The sequence below is a fragment of the Peromyscus californicus genome, unplaced genomic scaffold (assembly GCF_007827085.1).
Source record: "Peromyscus californicus insignis strain IS unplaced genomic scaffold, ASM782708v3 Scaffold_3__1_contigs__length_106647218, whole genome shotgun sequence".
Taxonomy (NCBI): domain Eukaryota; kingdom Metazoa; phylum Chordata; class Mammalia; order Rodentia; family Cricetidae; genus Peromyscus; species Peromyscus californicus.
In genome coordinates this window covers 30,112,664-30,134,939 of record NW_026294551.1, presented here as the reverse complement: position 1 = coordinate 30,134,939, position 22,276 = coordinate 30,112,664, and positions in this window count along the sequence as shown.

Below are 22,276 nucleotides of genomic sequence, written 5' to 3'. Positions count from 1 at the left end.
CTTAGTCTCACTAATAAAGAATTTAAGAACAGACTCAGGAAGTTTGAGGACAAATTTACTAGAATTTAAAAAAGAAAAACATATCCATGTAGGAAAGTGATGTTTAAATCTTGGCTACCTAGAAGAGCAGAATGGAGAAGAACAAAGAAATTGATGCCATTTGAGTCTAGCATAGAGGTTTGGCAAGCAGCTATTTGGCAATGAGGCAAGAGTAGCTTCAGAGAAAAAGCACAACAACAACAACAATAATAATAATAATAATAATAATAATCAACTGTAAGTACCATAGAAAACATACTTAGGCCCTGGCCAGCATCCAAAAGAGAGAGAGAGAGAGAGAGAGAGAGAGAGAGAGAGGCAGAGGCAGAGGCAGAGACCAAAGAAGAGAAAGTATAGTGCTGCATGAAGAATAAGGATTCTGGGAAAGAAGAATACATCATCCCATTAAGGAGATAACTATTTTTCCCATCACTTTAGCATGGTATGATATTAGATGAATTTGTCTTTCTATGGGTTGTGGTACGGTATTAGATGAATTTGTCTTTCTATGGGTTGTTTTCTTAGCCATGTGACTGAATGGCCTAACTGGATTAACTCATATGTTTTTGGGTAGCTTGGAATGTTTCCTCTCCACTGAGGTCAGTAGAGTCCTTTCTCTTGACCAATAGGAAGTAGCTTTCCCTTACTGGGCTCCCATGCTGTTGTAACACTAACTGACCAGTAACTGGGACTGAAAAGATAGTGCATTAACTTGCCCTAATGGAGCCAGAGGCAAATGTCCTTTCCCTTCAGCTATCATGCTCATTTTTCATAGAGACAAGCCATGACCTTGTGGGTGGCCTGAGGACTAGAGCCATGACCTCCCTCTCTTGTTTTTATTCACCCATCATCTTAGAATTTTGGGCCCTTGAGTGTCCGGCACCAACATAAAGCCTTTCTCTGAGTCAGACAAGGTTTCACAGAAAATATTCAATGAACAAATGTTTAAAGAAAGAAGTAGAAAACTAAACATGGGGAAAGGCTTAGAGCAGTTACAGCAGTGGTTGTGAATTCAGTCCTCAGGTTCTTATAAAGCCCAGTTGCTGAGTGATGTGAAGAAAAGCATTGATTACCAACAGCTTCATAGTAAAAAGATTAGTTTGAGCCATAAAAATGGGAATGTGGAGCTTCATTATGGATTTATAGCCCCTAAAGCTGTAGGGATATTTGGGAGGTTGTGACCTGCCATTGTAATTATGGTTGTCACCATCATTGGAGGCCACCTGCTGTAAATACTTCATGGACTATAATGACTGGGGGATGACTTTTAGAGGCCTTCTTCAGAGTAAAGGAAGTATAATGCTATCTTTTGAATGAATTTTCAAAGGATGAAAGAAATGTCTAATATTATGATAGCCGTGTAATAGCCCAAAATATATTGTGCTTATCTGGTTGCTCCTAAGATTTTCTGCTTTAAAACAGTATAGCCCTTCAATGTCACTACCTAAGGCTTGAACTATTGGGGCTAACTCAAATGGTAGCTTCCAAATTCCTTTCCTGCCCTTCATAGTTTAAAGTGTGAAATATAAACCTCTAATATTCTCATATTACTTTATCAGCACTTCTCTACTTGGCAGTTAATATTTTGTATCTTACATTTATATCACCTCTCTCATTTAACTATAGGCTGTAGAGCAGCAGAGAGAAAAAAAAGAAGAAATTCTTCAGGATAACTCTTGCCTCTATGCCTACACAATGGACCAGGTTAAATAAATCAGTTATTTGGTTTGCTCCTTTATCAAACTGGACATATGGTACTTCAGGAGAGTGTGCTAACACAGAATGAAGCATATGGACAGCAGGACATCACATCTGGTTTACAATAAGCATTTTAATATTGACATTCCCTTTTCTTTTACCTTTGGTCCCTAGAAGAAATAGTCTGTTTTGGATTATGGATAGTCTTTAAGTACTATTATTAACTCTCTGTCTTGGAAGTACCTGGGTTTATAAGAACTGCATGAAATAAACAAAGAAAAAAATGCTTTCTGAAGTCACAGATGAAAGTTAATGGCAGAATTCTGTGTGGTGAGAAGTATAGCATAGAATTCTTGGATCAGTTTAATGTATATATAAATTTTATATAATCTTTATGCACTTCAAGAATTTAATGCATAATTCTATCAAGATATTTAGTTTCATGTTTTCTCTAAGATATTTAACTATTATATAATGATCCCTCTCCATTGGTTTAATGGAAAGAAAATAAATCAGAAAAAGCTGAAAGCAATTTTTCTCCTCTCACCAGTTTCTAAATAAATTTAACACATGAATAGTTCACTTGGCTCAATGATCCAAATCTCCCACTCAGAACAGCATAGTTTCTAGAAATACAGTATCTAGGTACACCCTGGATGCCAGTTAATTATATAAGCAGAAGGATCACTCAAGTCAACTGACGACACACACAGTTCAAATGTTACATTATCCAGGGACTGGAATATGAATTATTGAGTTGAAGCTATATGCATATTTTAGCATTTCCTTGTAAGTATGTTTATTAGAAATTTAAATAAATTTTATGCAGTCACAGTTTTACTGCTGTAAGTTATATTACTTAAACTTAAAATGTGAGTTTCTGTGCTTTCTAGCTGACTTACTCACTGGAAAGATACTGTGTTCTAATGCCACCAATTTATGTTAATATAGCATTGATCCATATCTTTCCTGTTATAGATGATGCTTTCTTGTTTTTACCTTGGTGAAACACATACTGTGAAAAAATAAAGACAACTATAATGTTCAAGTCAATCTCTGAAAATTACCATTCAGTTACTCTATTAGGAAAGGCAACTTTCACGTAGGAATATTTGAAGACATAATGCAATCATGAACTTCTGATATTCTGATTCAGTTGTATTCAGAAAACAAATTTGTACAGCCCTATTATGGATTCTATGCTAAATTCTAGAAATATGAAGGTGAATGTGATAAGAACTCTGCCCTCAAGCATCTCACAGAACTGACAATATATAAACTACACATTATGACTGGAATTGTAATGTAATTTAGAATACATTATTGTAAAATAATCATTATATACTAAAATGTTATAAGGGATGATAATTCTTGCATTAGACAGCATTCATGTGCAATCAGTCAAACACAACTATGTTAGCTAAGGGGGAAAACGGGGAATTTGAATGTTGTTCTTTCAGAGTGTATTTTTAAAGGAAAATAAAACCTAGTTTCTGGTTTTCTTCTTTAAGTATAGTTACAACCATCTGGGGAGGCAGCTTGACCTGGCTGTAGTGTTCATTTGCAGAAGGTGAGCATTTGGCAGATATATTATTGTTTAATATGATATTTGTGTGTTGACTTCTGTTCATACCCTACTAAGGGTACTTAAAATGCTTAGTTCTCATGGTCACATTATAACAGTCCATCTTGGTCTATGAAAGTTGAAGGCAGTAAAATGTGTCACAAGATATAGTTTTCTATCTTCCCACGCTCCTCTAAATCCATTCCATTTAGTGTAGCATCTAATGATAAATAGTTTTGCTGAGCTCAAAAAGTACAGGGAAAGTGAAAAGTATTCTGTTTCCTCCCTGACAACTTGGGGAATCAGGGACTCCAAATGTGGATGGAAACATTTTAAGAGTGGAAACAGGCTTGCAGCATAAACTAAGGATGCTGGGAAAACACCTCCCTGGTTTCAGCTGGTGAAAAACACAACAAAGTAGAAAAGACCACTATCCAAGGGTTTCTATTGCTGTGATAAAACACCATAACCAAAAGCAACTGGGAAGGAAAGTATTATTTCACTTATACTTTCATATAACAGTTCATCTTCAAAAGCAGTGAGGGTAGGAACTCAAGCAGGGCAGGAACCTGGAGGCAGGAGCTGATGCAGAGGCCAAGGAGGAGTGCTGATTACTGGCTTGCTCCTCATGGCTTGTTCACTATGCTTTCTTACAGCACCCAACACCACCAGCCCAAAGTGGCACCACCTCAATGGACTGCACCATCCCACAGTACTCACTAATTAATGAAATGTCCTACAAGCTTGCCTACCCTCTGATCTTATGGAGCTATTTTCTCAATTAAGTTCCCTACTCTCAAATGACTCCAGCTTCTGTCAAGTTTGAAATGAAAACCAGCCAAGAAAACAACTGAGCATCAGACTCACATTTTCCAAAACATCCATTTTTTTAATGTATGTTAAAAAAAATGACTTTTTCAAAGGAATGCTCCAGAAAGTAACTATCTGCTACACTAAAACTTAGGACAACAGATTCTTCAGGGGAGTGATTGGGTAGAGAAAAAGCTCATGAAAATAGGTGGAAGTTCCTTATAGACACAGCTTTCTAAAGGTTTTTGTGGGTAGCATCTTCAGCTAACACTGAATCAATAAAGAGTAATTTGTTAAACATAAATGTAATGTTTAGAGTTATTATGGTGATATTGCTGAAAAACAGTCTATTACATGTAGAAATGGGGGAGTTTTGTCAATCAACTATTCTAAACATGAAAAATCAGCAGCTTTTAGCAGTCATCACTCTATTCTAGAATGTGATTTGCACAAATGAAGATTTATATATTCCTGAGATCTTAATCAACAGGTAGAATATAAAGGGATGAGTAGACAACTCATTGGGTAAACATTTACCTCAAAAATGGATTCACAGAATCCATGTAAAGCCAGATGCAGTAGTACATGTCTGTAATTCTGATGCTACTATGATAGAAGAGATGAGGAAGCAGAAGAATACAAGCTTGCAGGCCAACTAGTCTGGAATTCACAGTAGTCAGTAAGGGAAGATCATATTTCACACAAGGTAGAGGGTCACACATGACAGCATGCACATGCCAACAGTCACACACATACACAAAAAGTTTTTAAGGAAATATATGTATGCATTCATATATTTTCATATGCAGTCATAGAGCAATCTGTGTATTGTACACCACACTATCGATACTTATTCAGGATTTCAGTGGGCAACTGCTTTGAGTTCTGAAAAAGCTGATTCTGTAATCACTCATTTGCTAGAAGTTATGGCCATCATGGGTACACCTGCACAAATCAAAACTGATAATGCTCTATCATGTGTCTCTGTTAAAATGAAACAGTTTTTTGCTTATTACAATATAAAACATATTACAGGTATACCACATAATCCTACAGGTCAAGCAGTTATAGAAAGATCAAACAGAACTCTAAAGGATATGCTAAATAAACAGAAAGGGGAAACAAAAACCCCCAGAAATAGACTGCATAATGCTCTATTAACTTTGAATTTTCTTAATGCCAATGAGAAAGGAACAACAGCTGCAGAGAGACACTGCCAGCCGCCACGATGAGAAACAGCATATGAAGATGCCGGTAAGCCACGAGCCATGTGGCAAGGTATAGATTAATGGAAATGGATTAATTTAAGCTGTAAGAACAGTTAGCAAGAAGCCTGCCACGGCCATACAGTTTGTAACCAATATAAGTCTCTGTGTTTACTTGGTCAGGTCTGAGTGACTGTGGGACTGGCAGGTGAGAGAGATTTGTCCTGACTGTGGGCCAGGCAGGAAAACTCAAGCTACAGTGTATCACATACATATATTCATATGGATACATATTTATGCATGTGGATTCACGTTCAAATCATTGACATTTGTTGATCACTGAATTTTCATGTAATAAGTAAATTAAACATTAATACAGCTTTTTGAGAAAATTAAAGTCTTCATTTAGTAAATAGTAGAATCTAGAGTTTTACCCACACAAATTTTCTATAAAATATAGACCTGTACACAGATACATAATCTTGGAAACTATCTATCACCTGTCTGCCTAGCTATCTGTCATCTACCTATCTATCCATCCATCCATATGAAAATGGCTGTTTTCCTGGCCTATTCAGCTGGTGTGTTCCCAGGGAATGCCTACTAGTGTTGGAGGCTGGGATCTAGGATGAGTTAGGGTAAGGAAGGCCAGAGAAGGTCTTTGTGATCCATCAAGGGTAAGGCCATTGAGGAAAGAGAGACCATAGCAGATTTCCTGCTACAGAGCTGGAGATGAGGCTGGGGAAATTGGATCATAGGATCAGGAGGAGAGGTATGGGTCAGCCTTTAGCCTACTTGTTGCCCTGGAAGAAGTGGCTCTTAGGTTAGCAGGGGGTACCTGTTGGAGTTTGGGTCTGAGAAAAAAACACTAAGTGGGAGAGAGAGGTTAGGAGGGGGATCTGTGGGATCCACAGGAGATGTGGGCAGGAGGGAGGAAAGGCTGCAGCTGATGTTCTGTTTCAGTGCTGGGGAGGAGACTGGGAATTTGGTTTGAAGGAACAGAGAGCACAAATTGTGTTTTTAGGAAAAATAATATACATTGATGGGTATTGATTTTTAGTGAAAAGTTCCTGGTATACTTTGAATAGTCTTCGAAACAAAGTATGTTGATGTTTTTATTCATTCAGCCAGAAGTACCATTGCATTTGAATTTGGTTGATTTTGAAGAACTAAGAGTCTCTGAAAAATGTATGCCAGCAATGGATCTGACAATGCATGCTACAGTTTGGGGGCCAAACCATAAATACAGCTGAAAATGAAAAGCAAATATGATACTTTCTCAAACATTAGTATAAAAAGGCTTATTAAACATAGACTTCTAAACACTAAATAATATTTCACTGTGTACAGGGACCACATTTTTATAAGGACTTAGAAAAGTTCTTAAGTGGAGATACTGCTGGTTTGGACATCATATTCTAAGAGACAGAGTAAGGAATGAGAGGAAATAATAAGGCATAATAAAGCCATTCCTTGGAACACACTGGTTCAGTGACTTCAAGGATTGTAGAAAGCATGAGCGATCACTGGCAGCTGAAATCCTGCTTAAGGTACAACATTCCTTGGCAGCCGGTCTCCATCTACAAGGATGAAAAGAGGTAAAAGGGTTGATATCGACACAAGTAAAGCTTTCCCTTAAGGTAACACTCGTGCTCTTAAACTACCTCCAGAACAACCACCTTCCCATCAAAGTTTATCAAGAGTGCTTCACAGCCCAACGCACAGCAGCTGCAGTGCTCTCAGCATTTACAAGCAAGCCTTCAGTCCTTTTCTAGATTGTAAGTCAGCCCCAAAGGCGTTGTACTCAGAGTGACTTAGGCATCCATCCATCCTTCCACCAGCTAGAAGTACTAAGCACTTCTCTCTTTCAGATTTTAGTATTGGAGTAATGTTTTGAGAACTCTCAGCCCTTCATAAGATCCTATGGTTCTCAGCAGGTGTTGTGTATAAGTTGTGTATATTGTAAGTCCCACAAATTCTAAATATTAGAAAAAGTTGAAGGCATCATCATAGAACTAATGGATTCAACTCTTCCTCATTAACACTTTTTGGTCCACAGTGATTACTTTATGCCCAGGTAAAGAACCAAACCTAACCAACCCTAAACCAACCAACCAAAGAGTAAAAAAGTACAATAGGGGAACTGGGATGTGACTCAATGGTGGATTGTTTGCCTAGAATATACAAGGAAGGTCCTGGGTTGAATCTCTAATAGCACAAAAATGTTTAAGGAAAATAATTCGATATTCATCTTTACTTTTGACAAAGCACACTGCTATAAGTTGTAAGCTCCAACAAGATATGCCAAATTAGGTGACACTTACTACACTACTCTGCCACTGTACTGGGCAGTGTTATATTGAATGTATTTGTCCCCAACTATCTCCTTGTTTATTTGTAGAATTCATTCTCAGTGAAATTCCCACAGGCATTCCTACACAGTGAATCTCTGAAATGTAATCTTTAGTACTCTCATCATTGTGCATGCAAAAAGTCAGAGAGGGAAGAACAGTTTGGTTTGGCTTGATTGGTTTTATCAATATCTTTGTGTCTAAGGAGTGTGGATAAATATGATACCCACTCTCCTGATCACTCCTGTTGCTCCTCACAAGGGTTTACAGTTGCAGTAGAACTTTTGACAGGATACTTTCAGTCATAGACAGGAAGAGCTGAAAGCCACCTCTGATTAGCTAAGATTACCTTATGGTCCTATGACAGTGGAGATAAGCAGACTCCAGCAGGTTTTTATTGTGTCTCCATTTACCTTTGGCATCACTGTCCTACCCTTCCTCAATGATTTTGAATATATTACCAGTAGCAATTTATCAAGGCTTTGCTAATTTTATCATTCTTTTTCAAATGGATCAACTATGTGACATATCTACCCTTCTTTCAATAACTATCAGTAGGAAATTCATTTCAATTAACATATATTTGGGTCCCCCAAACAAGCACAATCAAGGAGAATGGAAAGAAATTAATTAAATTACCTTGTTTCAGTAGCATCACATATTAAAATGACCCCAAAAAGAGATAGAATGGATTTAGGGAATGAGATCCATAGTGTTCAACTGAGAGGATAAGTCCCTTCATCATTATCCATCCTCACATCTGAAATCCATACCTAGGTGCCTATTCCCCTAAGACTTGTCTTATCCCCAAGAAGAAGCGGCCTGTAGTTTCATGTAATAGTTTGGCATATTTTAGGATACATGCTAATTTCAATTTCAACCTCAGCTTAAATGTTAATTAAGGCATGTGTTAACCTCTTCTTCCGAAATCCATTCCCAAGACCATTCTTATATTTGTTGATTCACAGAACCTTTAAAGTTCACTAATGAAGGAGACAGTATTTAAACATCAGATTATCTGATAGTAGTCTATAGAGATGTTGAAGTGCACAAAGTGTGTGTGAATCTTATCTAGAGGAATAAAGTCCTATGACACGTCACTCTTAGGGACATGAGGTACTGAAAAAGGCAGAGGCTCTGGACGGCCTGACCCACAAGTGTAAGTCATGTCAAGGCAGTGTCTGCATCAAGCTTCTCCTTGATCTAAAATCACTCTGAATCTTGCCTTCCTTTGTTTACAAGAAGCACATGAGCGTGTCTAAGTTCTCAATCTTCATTTCTCTATTTATTTTCTCCCAAATTTTGCCAACCATGTTTTTGTATTTGCTCTAAATTGCATTTTCTCCTTTTTGTCTCTAAATTAATTCCAATATTAAAAGCAATAAAGAGGTTTAGCAGTATTATGACTTCTTCCCAATTATATTTTCTGCAGAGGCAAAGAGTATCCCACAGTGAAATTATGTTGCATGGACTTAATTTTCAGCTAGAAGTTTCTAGCTATCTTTCTTTCTCAGTTATTTTTAATTTAGCACTGTCTTAACCAAATTATTTGGTTCCTTCGCTCTTGGTGGTGCTACACAAACCAAGTTGTCTTTTTTTTTCTCTCTTCCCTCTTTTCCTCTCTAGGATCTAGATTTCAAAGTTGTCTGCGCTGTGTTCCAGATGATCTAATTATTGTTTGGGAATCACAGCAATCATGTTCAAGGGTCATCCAGATTATTTCTTCCACAGCTGGCAGTAGTGCCTTCCTCTCCAGTCTCTGCTCTCCTTTTACTAGAATACATTCTCAAGTGAAGATAGCAGTTGAAGAATGTTGCAAAATGACTCTCTTCAAAATGTCCATGCTATTGACTATGAATTAAATATGCTTAGATTTTCAAATCAAAATAAGTCTTTGAGCTTCAGGGGCGTTTACCTAAACTTTCTAATATCACTAAGATTCAGTAAGACATTAGTCTTTCAGCTTTATTCCAAGTGTCTGCCCCCCTCTTTCCTCGATTTTTCCTCAACTCTCATTAGTCTTAACCTTTGGTGTTCTGCTATGGCCTATCCATACATTCAAATGTAAGTAATTTTTATCTCTTTGAGTAGACTTTGAGATTCTTTTCATTGTTAATCTCTTGCTTTCGCTCATTATTGAGTCTCTTTCCTGTTTGTTCCTGTTTGTTGAAACATTATTTTAAGTAGCAGTTGTCCCCAAATGTTTTCTGCTTCTTGTGTCTTTGTATGCAATTCCAAATGACATATTTTTATAATTTGAAAAGAATTCCTCAAGTGTTTCCTTTCCCTGTTTCTCGTCCCTTATCTTATTTCAATAACTCTATTTATTTGCCATAGCTCCGCCATGGTTAGAAAGTGTTTCCAAGATTCAGGTACTGGAAGCTTGAAGCTTGCTGGGGCGGTATGGAGGCAGGGAAAGCTACAATAGGTTTCTAGGTGGGATGTGCTTAGATATTGATGAGGCACAAATCTTAGAATGGATGGAGTAGAGTATTACACAGTGTGAACAGTTTCTTTCAAGAGAGAATTATAAAACAACGAGCCAGACCTCCTAGCTGTTTTTTGGCTTTCTTTCCAGTACACATTTGTTGTTTGCCTACTGCTCAGGCTTCCAACATTCTTAGGCTATTACTCGAAGCCTTTACCAGAGCTGATCCAGTGCTATGTACTCTTGGACCTCGAGAAATGTGAGTTAAGTAGACACCCCTCCCCCTTTAAAAAATACCCTGCCCTGGATATTTCATTAAGTAAGTAAGTAAGAATAAATAGAGCAATACATACTTTACAATTTCCCTTCAGCCCTTTAAAGATTTGTCTTTGTCTGTTCTGGATACATGACTAGTATCTGTGGATACTGAATGTGTGCTAGGCATTTTATCTTCCTTAATTTTTTTTTTAAACTCACAAAAGAAGCCTTGTCTGTAGTTTGTTTTCCTTGGCCATTATCCTTATAATGCAGATGCCCATTGATCCTCATTTGCTCTTTTGTATTTAAGAGACAGTAGACTACTGTGAATCATAAGTGGACAGGTAGAGACTTCTTTCACTTAACCAATTTTACTTGGAAGTCCTCAAAAGGAAACTGACAGTGTGCTTCTTGACTCTCATGAACAAGGGGCAAAAGTACACATGTATCTCTATCCCAGGTGCCTTAAACAGATTGCCAGGCAGAAGAATCCTGTACTTTCATCCTGTTAGGAATAAGTGTTTGTTGGTGAGATGTATTGCCCAAGGAGGTGTAGAATATTAGTCTGAAAATTATAAAACATTTCCTTATTGCACCAGATGTACCTAATGTTTCCAGGTGAAGAAAAGCTCTGAGGATCCATCATCTGCCTCCTTTTATGCAATAATCCCTTTCTCACTTATGTTATGATGAATGCAACTTAGGGTTAAAATTAATGACCCTCCCTCAAGTGCATGTACAAGGCATTGATGCATTTTCCTCTAGTAAACTTTTTAACTTTATGGGTAGTTAAAATTGAAACATATTCTTTCATCTAATGTGGCATCTTATTGTAACAGGACAGATTGTAGGTAAGGATGACTTCCTAAGAAAGTTCTTACCTTTTCCAGAAAGGGGACCAGCCACCCTAAATGGCCAAGGAACATGCAAGGTGCAGATAAATAGTAAACTAAGATCTATGTCCACATTTCAGAGGGGAGCTGTGGGCCTAGGAGAAGGGGTGGGAGGGGAAGATGTGGGCAGGATGTATTATATGAGAGAAGCATAAAAAAGTCCAAATCTTTAGATTTCTCAATTGGTGATCTCCAGAATTATTCTGCTCTCCCTAATTGATAAACTTCATCAAAAATGTTTACGGTCTTTTAATATATATGTATTAAACATTTCATGGTTTTCCCTTTAACTCAAAATAATTACCGAGAAGAAGATCCCTGCTTTATCAGAGGTCATGCTGATTGATATCTTTTTATTTGTCAATGATTCTACTTAGTGCCTCCCATGAGTGGACTGGTGTAGAATCATCTAGAATCATGGTTATCTCTTGGGGGAAACACCTCTGAAGAAAACTTACTCTCCTCCTAGCAGCCTTTATTTGTAAATATCTTGATTGGCTTTTAAAATATCTTTAAAGTATAGGGACACATATCCACATAAACATCACACACACAATCACAATATTATTTTATTATAGGGTTTTAGAAGTATTGAGTTCTCAATTAACACATAATATTAAATAACACAAAACATTGAAAATGCCGAACAAAATTTAGTTGAAATGAAAATGTCTTTCTTAAATTGAAGAACTATACTGTTTCAAGATTAAGATTATGACTTTTAGGTTTGTCTTATTTTAGAAAATACTTACACAAGCTTATTTGTCTAAAATTGATATTTATGCAACAAATACTTGATTTACAACTGGCATCTAAAGAGTATTTGTGGTCATAGATTCATTGAATGGTCTAACCGCAGAATTAAATTGTTGTTTCTCTTCTATCTTTGAACCCATATTAATTGCACACACATACAAATATGTATATTAAATGTAATATACATTTCACTCAAATATATATTCCATGGAATGAATTATTTTGCTGTGACTTTAGTTATTCACCAGTAGCTAGAATAGTTATTCACCAGTAGCTAGAATAGTGACTAATACATAGTATTTAGATGTATGTAGTAAATGCATCGGGACAGTTCTATAGTACAAATAAAATGTCTACACAAAATTGAGTAAGTGAATATCCAGTCCCATTACATTTACAGAATTGACTAACCTTTTTAAAAATCTGAACTTAATGACTTAAACATACTCACAACTAAAGGAAACAAACCAGAACACATTAACCTGACTATATTAAAAGGTGCATCTCTTATCTAGTTGTATCTAAATATATAGTCAGGGAAATCAGCTAAATAAACTCATCCTTGTAGGCTGCTACCTCCAGATAGATTTATGGAAAAATATATTCATGAGCTTGAGATAGACGAAAAATTTTATATGTAACATAAGAAATGTGAATCAGAAAACAATTAAAATATAATAAATTAGAATGGAAGATTTGCAGGTTTCTAGAGCACATATCTTGTAAAATGACATTTTCAAGTCTATGAAGAATAGTCTTAGGAACACCCAAAAATTAACAGAAAGAAAAATAAAGCTTTTAAGAAGTGGGCAAAAGCTACAAGGAAAATCTTTATTAAAGAAAATACGAAAAATAAAGCCCAATGCCTTAGCCATTGGAGAGGCAACATAAAGTGAAAAGCATTAGAATGGGTTACAGCATTAATCCTATAATTGTGATCCAAAAGCAAACATAGTAACACATTGCTTGCAAGAATATGTAGCTCCCTAGAATCATAATTGTTGTTAAGACTGCATGATACAGACATTTTAGAAATCAATTTTAGCAATTTCCTTTAAAAATTAATGAAAACATTTATGGCATAATGTAGCAAACCAATTCATAGGTATTAATTTGGAAAATCAAAACTCATGAGTCCTCATACGCAATAGCAGTTCCTGTCTGAACGCATTCCTGTGAGTGTGCACGCATGTGTATGTGTATATGTACCTGCATATGGTGACAGTCAGTGGCCTCCTGCATGCCTGGGAGTTGTCTACCAATAAGGGAGATTGCCACCTGTAGTGGCTCCATTATCAGATGCCCTCTCGTGAATGAATGCATTCACAAACTGTAGCATATCCATGAAAGGGAATCTTGCTTACTAATAGCAACACAATTTCAACAAGTCTCTGTCATTGTGTTGAGTAGAATCAAATCTCCACAGGTCACGCTGTTTTAGTTTGCTTATATGAAATGCTGAAGAAGACAATATGGAATAGATCAGCAATTGGCTGGGCAGGATTGAAGCAACAGTGAGCATAAAGTGGTAGCATGGCAGATGTTTGGGGTGATAGCATTTCTCTGTATTTTGGTGATGGTGGATACAGAAATCTGTATATTATAGATTTGAAAACTATATGTAAAGCAAAATGTCAAGTTTATCAACTAGAGATTTTAAAATCCAATATACAGAGTTAAGAGGAAGAACAGGGAATTTTTCTCACAAAACTGCTTTACCATAATGTTGTATGCTTAAGCAAACCTCGAACTTACATTGACTGTGATAGTTTTGCTTTGGTTTGTTTTAGCTTATTTCTTGAAACACACATTCTTACATATTTGGCTATCTCAGTGCTTACCAACCCAGACATTGCATGCAATAAAATTTAATGAGTCTTAGTAGCTCTAAGCTGCTTTTTACTTCCTAATAGAATTTTAATCCCCATAAACAGGTCTTTCTCTCTCAAGTATTCACAGGCTTTCCTCTTATCATTCAGAAAACTTGTCCAGTGGTTGCTCTGAGTCGACACAAATCAAGTCAGCCCTTATCCTATTCTACACTCTGAGGTGAGCTGCATTCAATAGACAAGTAGCATCCTAATTGATATCCTACTGCCTAAGCATCTTCCTTACCACAGATTCCCCAACGGATATCACATTGAGCCCATGAAACACCAAGACCCTAGTTGGCTATTGACTTTGATGATTCAAGGGCCCAGCTATGTCCTATCATCTGTTTTCTGTCTCATTCCTTGAATCTTAAGATTATTCTACTCTATAAGGTTGTTTATGCCTGAACCTCAATACTGATCAAAGTTCTCTTTTTCCAAGATTTCTCAGGCACTGTGTAAATCAATGACTATAAATCATTGCATGAAATGGGTGACATCAGCTAATTCCACAACAAATGAAAAAACAAGCTTGAGATGGTTATTTTCAGTAACATCTCTTGATGAACATGAAAAGTATGGTTGTCATTAAAATGCAGTTCAGAATGATTGGCTGAAAGACATCCTTCTCTGTGGGTCTGTCTAATTGCCATCATTAATAACACTGAAAAAGAATGAGTTTTGCACTCTGCACATAGGCCCTGAAAGTGAACTTAAACTGAAAGTCAGATTGCAGCAGTGAGAAAGTTGGAAATCAGATGTTTTGCTAAGGATCTAGAGTATCCATTGGCTATAGGGCCAATTAAAGAAACATCTGTTGGCTATGATAAAGAGTCCAAAATAAAACTACAGTATCTCCTTTACTACAGAAATGAATGAAGAAAAATGTAAGATCAGACTAATGATTCTTCCCATAAAAGAAATAATATGCCCCTCAATAGCTGTTTCAGATACGTGTTTAACTTTATCTTTCAGTACAGTGTCTAGATTAAGAGGCCAAGTCAAAGATTCTGTGAAATCTGAATCAGATTTAGTCCCAGACAGTTGTTCCTAAATTAACAACTTAAGAGGATATTTTTCCATCTCCCGCTTCTTGCCAAAGTGGAAACAGTAGTATCTTTGGCCTCATTGGTTAAGATTTATTCAAAATATCATGCTTACATAAAATATTTAAAATAGTACCATAGGTGGAGCAAATAAGCAGTGAATAGTAGTAACATTTTACAAACAGACATACTCAGGCTCTTTTGGTCAAATTAGCTTTGGGAAAACCAGAGAACATTAAGTGGTTTGCAAAATATTTCACAGAGTCTTGAAATGTTAGTGTGCACTGTGAATCTGAAAGAAGAATGTAGTGTGCAGTGGTCCTCAAAATGAATATAATACATAACCTATATTTTTTCAGAACATTCCACAAGAACTACTGTGCCCTAACAACATCTTTAATAAGTACTATTGCATGCACTTGGAGTTGGCAAAAGACTTCATCTTGAATGCCATTTAAATTTAGTTATTTTGGCCAGGCAGTGGTGGTGCATGCCTTTAATCACAGCACTCAGGAGGCAGAGGCAGGTGGATCTCTGTGAGTTCGAGGCCAGCCTGGTCTACAAAGCGAGTTCCACGAAAGGTGCAAAGCTACACAAAGAAACCCTGTGTTGAAAAAACCAAAATAAATAAATAAATAAGTAAATTTAGTTATTTTGATATAGTCATCTCTATGCAAAAGATATTTTAATATTAAGTCTTGACATGTTTGCATCAAAATGGCTGTTTTTTTTATAAGTATGGAATAGGTGCAAAGCACACATCCCTGACCCTCAACCATTGCAATCTCACTTTCTATTCTATTCATTTCTTTAATATTTTGGAATTTTTATTAGTCTGTATTAGTTTTATAAAATTGAAAAAATATAGTATCCATTTTTGATTAGGTCATATGATCTAAGTTTGTTAGCATAAAATGATAATTTAAAAATTTATATTTGACACTTTACTATAATGAAACAACTAAGAATAAGATTTAATTGAGGCTTAACTATAAGGTTGACAGGGAGGCTAAAGGATATTTTCTGGACCCACATACACTATCCCTTCCCTTTTCTACTTCAATTCCTTACACAATCAAATAAAATGACCACAATTAGCTTACAAAGCAGACAATTCCATTGTCTAGATCTTCAAATGGAAAGCACAATAAATTTCATTAGTGCCTTAAAATTATTGGAAAGTAAATAACTATGACATGTTTACAGAGTACTTAGAGAAGATGAGAGCCAAACCACTTGGGATATCAGAGAATTACTAGAAAATGAGCAAACACTATGCTTAAAATGATTGAAGGGCTTTTCTGCATTAAGCAGGGGTCATACACTTCTTTTGCTGATACTTGGTTTAACAAGATTGGGGCCAAACTCCTACATCCTTCCTCACAGAGGCTCACGATAGGATAGGATAAGGATCAGGCAGGCATTGGTGTCTTAACACTACACCTGCCACTTGTTTTCTTACCTATCTGACAATTGCTTTTCATATTACTTTACTACCTCATTCTCACTGCCCCAATTTTCAATAGCCCCAGTTTTCTTTTTGTTTTGGTTATTCTTAGATCCTAGGTTCAAGTACATGATTATGTACAAGGAAGAGTTGGGAGAAATTCAGAACTCCTATGTTCTTTGGTCCACATAAGGATAGACAAGGCCATATATTAGCCTATATATAATAAATGATACGTGATTAATCTGTTTGTGTGCATGCATGCATGTGTGCACTGTGTATCATTTACCAAAGTAGCGACACAATTCTCCATTTTATATTGGCAGTCACAGAACCTATTTGACATTTTCTTTGGGACCCATGTTCATACGTCCACAGGTTCCAGTGTCCTTATCATACTAGGTGCATCTCCCCAAAGCATTACATAGCAGTGGGCTTTGTTGACAGCCAACACTACTGGGTGTTTATGGGGAAGGGGTGTCTATTATCAGTGTATTTACAAGGAGCTTTCATTGGAGTATCTTCTTTGTGTCTCCTGAGATGTTCCCTGATGAAGAAAAAGAATGGATTTGCAGTCTGCTGCTAACCTTTGTCTTCTAATCTACTTTACTCAAAGCGAGAGGATCACGGTTGGTGAAGCTCTCTGTACTTTCTCCTCCCCTGCAAGTTGGGAATAACAATATGAGGATTAACTAATTAGAACCTGCTGGGTTTTAGCACTCCTGGTCCTTGGTGAGTACCTTGGAAATAGTAGGTATTATTGAACTCCAATCTAAATGTCTCCCCTTCGTTTCAGTCCCAGCTCTCCAAATGTCTGCTTGGTAATTGTACTTGGGTATTTCACTGAGATTTCAAAGTCCTGAACAAAAGTTTACTAATCTCTTCTCTTGGCTCCCACCCCACCCCAGATTCTGCTCCCATGGTTTAGTTCTGCTAGATGCATAGCCATTTGTGTGACATCTCATTCATCCCCCAATATTTATTTTACATATACCCTGCTACCCAAGAAATGTACACCGCAATGGCTCAAACATATTTCATTCTTTCTGATTCCTTTGCTAACATCCATTCCACCACCCCCTTATTTTATTGTTTTCCAATTTTTTATCGCTTTCCAAACTCATCAATATGTTCTACCCTTTCAGCAGGGCTCTCCTACTTGAAGCATTCTCTAGTTGTTCATTGCTTTTAAAATGCAAATCCTAGTCCTCATTCTGGACTCAGGTCTCCATATCCTTCAGGTGTTGTTTCCCCAAGGAGGAGAGTCATCTGCCTTTTGATTCATTTCTGAATGCTAGGTTTTTGTCTTAGTCCACTGAATTATCCATATCCTCCTGCTTCAGGATGTGTTGCTCTGTAGCAATTTCCTTTGAGATAAAACAGGCAGACTTGCGGTGAAGCTCCTTAAGACACAGAATGTTAAAAGGGATGTGAAACAACAGGGGGTTCTAAAGGGAGGTGAAATATATCACCCTCAAGCTGAGCCCCTGAAAGAGACACTCCCCAACCGATTCAGCTGCCAGTATGTTATGTTGTAAGCTCCAGGTTTTCAGATTTCACTGTCTCCTACACTAAGGTGGGTTTTGGTGATACAGCTGTCTTGAATCATTTCCACACCTGTAAGTAACTCCAATAAAACTCATTGATTCACCAAGTTGGACTTTGTGGCTATCATTCTTTCCTGTCTGTGGTGAATAGGTTTTTGTTCATGCAAAGACAGGAAGTGTCATACAACACATGTACATTCTGCTGTGTTCGGAATGATCCTTGACACAGTAGGTGAACGTCATTTTTCTGAGCTCAGCGGGAACATCTCTTCTTCAATTATCATTCCACTGACTCCTGAGAGAAATCAGGCATTCCAGTTAAGTACCTGCCCTCCCCTTCACAATATGAACTGCTTAAGAGAATGTATTTCTGTTGTTTGGTGGTGGTGGATAGATTCATTAATTTATTGATTTGGTTTTTTTTTAATGTATAAGAGAAAAGTGAAATGTCTTGTTTTCAGTCCTGGTAAAAGTAACTGGATGTAAAAATCACATTGATGATTCTGCCAAAATGTTTTGACAGGGCTGTGGAAATGGATGTGGATAATCCCACTTGGTATGCAAGCTTAAGGACCCGAGTTCAAACTCCCCAGCACCCACACAAAAAAGCTGGCCTGTGCATACAACCTCAGTGCAGAGGGGTAGGTAGCAGGACAGGAGAATTGATGGGGCTTGCCAGCATAGACAAAATATGGCAAGCTCTGGATTCAATGAAAGACCCTGATACAAAGGAAAAAGACAGAGCAATAGAAGACACAGACATAGACACCTGTGTGGATGTGTGAATATACCACACACATATCCAAAATACATCTTTATAACAAAAATAAATGTTTTAACCAGGGAAGTATTATACACAGAAAACACAATCATTTTGCAAAGTAGACTACTGGTGAGTTCTTCAGCAAATCTTAAGTATATGTTACTGGATTAGTTAATAGGTCATGTAGAGTTTCTGGAGATAAGCTACACAAAGAGTAGAATCCAGCTGCACCAATGGATGATTCCTGTTTAGAAGAGTTGGTATGAGTAACTGTTTATGAACTGTACTAGGTGCAGTGATAAGTTACCTATCCTGGCTGTTTACAATTTAAAACAGTGCATCTATACTCCACTGGGAAGTGAAGAGTTATTTTTCTGTCAGCATAGCAATGGGCCTTGAATCTTAATCTGCCAAGTGTGATTTCATTTCCCTAATATAACCACTGTTTTAAAATTGGAGGCAGGAGAAGACAAGAATTTTAGAAACCTGTGTCATAAACCACTGTGATATTCAACCTGTCAATCAACAATTATTCTGATTAATATATTTTAATGGTATTTTTAGTCTATAAAATTTTCATAACCTGGGTTTGAGCTTCTCTCATTTACTCTACCACTGATTGATGTATGGAGTCAAAAGCTGAATGAAACTCAACAGAGATTAACACAACCTTCTGACACACTTCACAGAATTTTTTTCCCCTAGGGTATTAATGATACTCAATATTTATCTGTTTGCTCACACTCTACTGCTTCCTCAGCAGGGTGCTACCTAAGAAACCTAGATTAGAACATTTATTTTAAAAGAAGATCAACATACAACTTAAAGGCTATGTCTAGAAAATTAGTGAGGATTTTTAAAAAGTAATTGTTTAAAAAGAACACCTTCCATGAATCTGTGTTCAAATTCTTTTCCAGCAAGGACAAGTTAATTTGTGGTATTTAAAGGCTTTAACTTGAAAAGGCTCTGAAACCTCTGGGTGACAAAAGTCTTCATTAGACAACCTTTTAAATTTGAATGTCATAATCAATTCTTCTTATTCTTACTAGTACCAAATAAAAATGAGCATGTATGGAATGCTAGTTGCTGATTTACTGAAGCCTGGGAAACTTATCGGTGGTCACACCACTGAAGAAAATGATTCTGCCATCTGCCCTGAGCAAAGGAGCACAATTCAGTACATACAAGTATGAAACTGTCAAAAAATAAATAAAATTAAGTAAACAAAAAATATAGAAAAGTTTTAGAACCAATGTGTTTCTGAATGATTTATCTTGACTGAAATGCAAAGACTTTTTCATTTTCTGCAATTGACTGGAAACTAAGAATTATGTTTTAATATTTCATACTGTTATGAAAAGTTATGGAAAAGTGCAGAAATTCCAGAGATGGCAGCTATCCCACAACATGCTGTGTCTCATTTCTATAGCAAACTGTTTACATACATTTTAAGGTACTATTCTAAGAAAACAAACAAACTAAAAGAAAACTCATAAAACATGATAGAAAAAGAAGTAGGTACACATACTTACTTCAACATGGGGATTTTATATATATATATATATATATATATATATATATATATATATATATATATATATATATTCTCATGCCATATTTTGATTTAAATATTCTAAAGGTGGCATGTTAGCATATACTTTTAAACCTAGCACTCTGGAGACAGAGTGCAAGTTCAATGCTAGCCTGGGCTGCATAGAGAAAACTTGTCAAAATAAACTCAAATGAAAAGAAAAACATACTAAATAATGAATACATGCATGAAAGCAGTACATGGTGTGTTATAAATATGTGCCTGTGTTTTGTTTCATGCATCAGCTTAAAAGTGAATTTCAACCTTATTTAAGGAGCAAATGAGGTCCTTTCCTTGGACAAACTGAAGTGAAGACCCTGCAATATCTCCTCATCCTATAGACAGTGCTGCTTCGTTGTTCTGTGGACACAATGTCTTGGTAGTTGGAAATCAGGCAGAACACATATGGATTCATAGTCAGAGATCTTCAGCGGCATTTTCAATGTATGTGAAGCAAAAATTTATTCATTTTCAGTACCTTCAGTGTGATTTCCAGATTCATTTTTCTTAGCTCCTCTAAGAAATTTGTACTTCCCTCTTCTTCCAAAGTGATTTCCCTAGCTGGACACTTTATGAGTGAGAATTTTACCTGCCATAGCGAATTAAATTCAAGGAGGACAGTGAAATACATGACCAGTCATTTATCAGGATGATAAAGCAACACAATTGCTAACTCAGTTCTCAGGACACTCCATGTTTTTCATTAATACCAATGCTTGGGGGATAAAACAGCAAAATGATTGATTAAATCCTTTATTTGCTTTGCATATATAGACTTTCTCAGCTTCTTTGTGTTTCAGGATAGATTTTGTTTGCTTCCTTTTCCTTCTTCTGTAACTGAAACATACATTCTTTTATGAATAACCTGCTGTTGAAAGGGAAACTATTTTTACTTATATTTCCTTTCATGTATAGATAAATTCTAAGTAACTTTTCTGGGAAAAATTGGAGGTTAGGTCAGCTATTTTTAGGGTATTCAACATTATCACTGTCTGGTAGGGAACACCCTCAGAAACAAGTCATAGTTTATTAGAGTACTATAGAGATTCCTAGGGAAGTCATCCTAATTACTCGATACTGGTCCATCTCCTGAGTAACAGACATTGTTATCATCACACTAATGAGAAAATCTTTAATCTGTATATGGACTTACTACTTCTCTTATTAAAATTATAGTCAAATATATTAACTAAATCAGTCATTTTTATAACAAATGTGATATATCTCAAGGAAATTTACCCCATTCTCCCAAATACTACACTATATTGTATTCATTCCATATACTGGGCTCTACTCTATAATGAAAAATAAATATCAGAGGAAATTTAAGGGGAAAACTAAAGAAACACATTTCAGGTAGAACAGGTTCTATGGATTTTCACATTTCTTTGTAGGCACCTGGGAATAAGAAGTTTATTGTTACCTTTTGCACATAAAACACTATGCCTATCACCAAGGCAACTTGTCTTTATGGAGAGAGAGAAGACACCTGCTTCTGAACATTGAGAGGATCAGTACTGTTGTACAATCACAGTGAGTCACAAGGTATCAACCTCTCATGAGACTGTAAATGGCCCTGTGTACAAAAGATAATTTACTGAACTCTGAGGATTTAACTCAGAGGACATAAGCAAGTCTCTGCAACAGAATTCACCCAAATGTATTCTGCAGCTTGCCTTGATAGGTTTATAGAAATCTCTAGAGTCCAAATTCTAGTAGAGATGTCAAAACATGGGTTTTCTAATCTGGAAGCATGCATGGTTTTTGGACCTGAGCCTTTTTCTTCCTGCCATATTGTGCAACTGGATAGAAGATTCACATATGTTTATAGCTAGAAGAGCTCAAAGTGGGAATTCAAATTCCCCAGCCTTATTCCCCATAGTGCTCAACTTATAGGCACCGTCTCACTGTCACATAGAATTATTCTCTCCCTCCCCCAATGTGTGTATGTAGTATTTGTGTGTAAGTCCAGGTGCATATGTGCCACAGTGCACGTGGAAGTCAGAAGA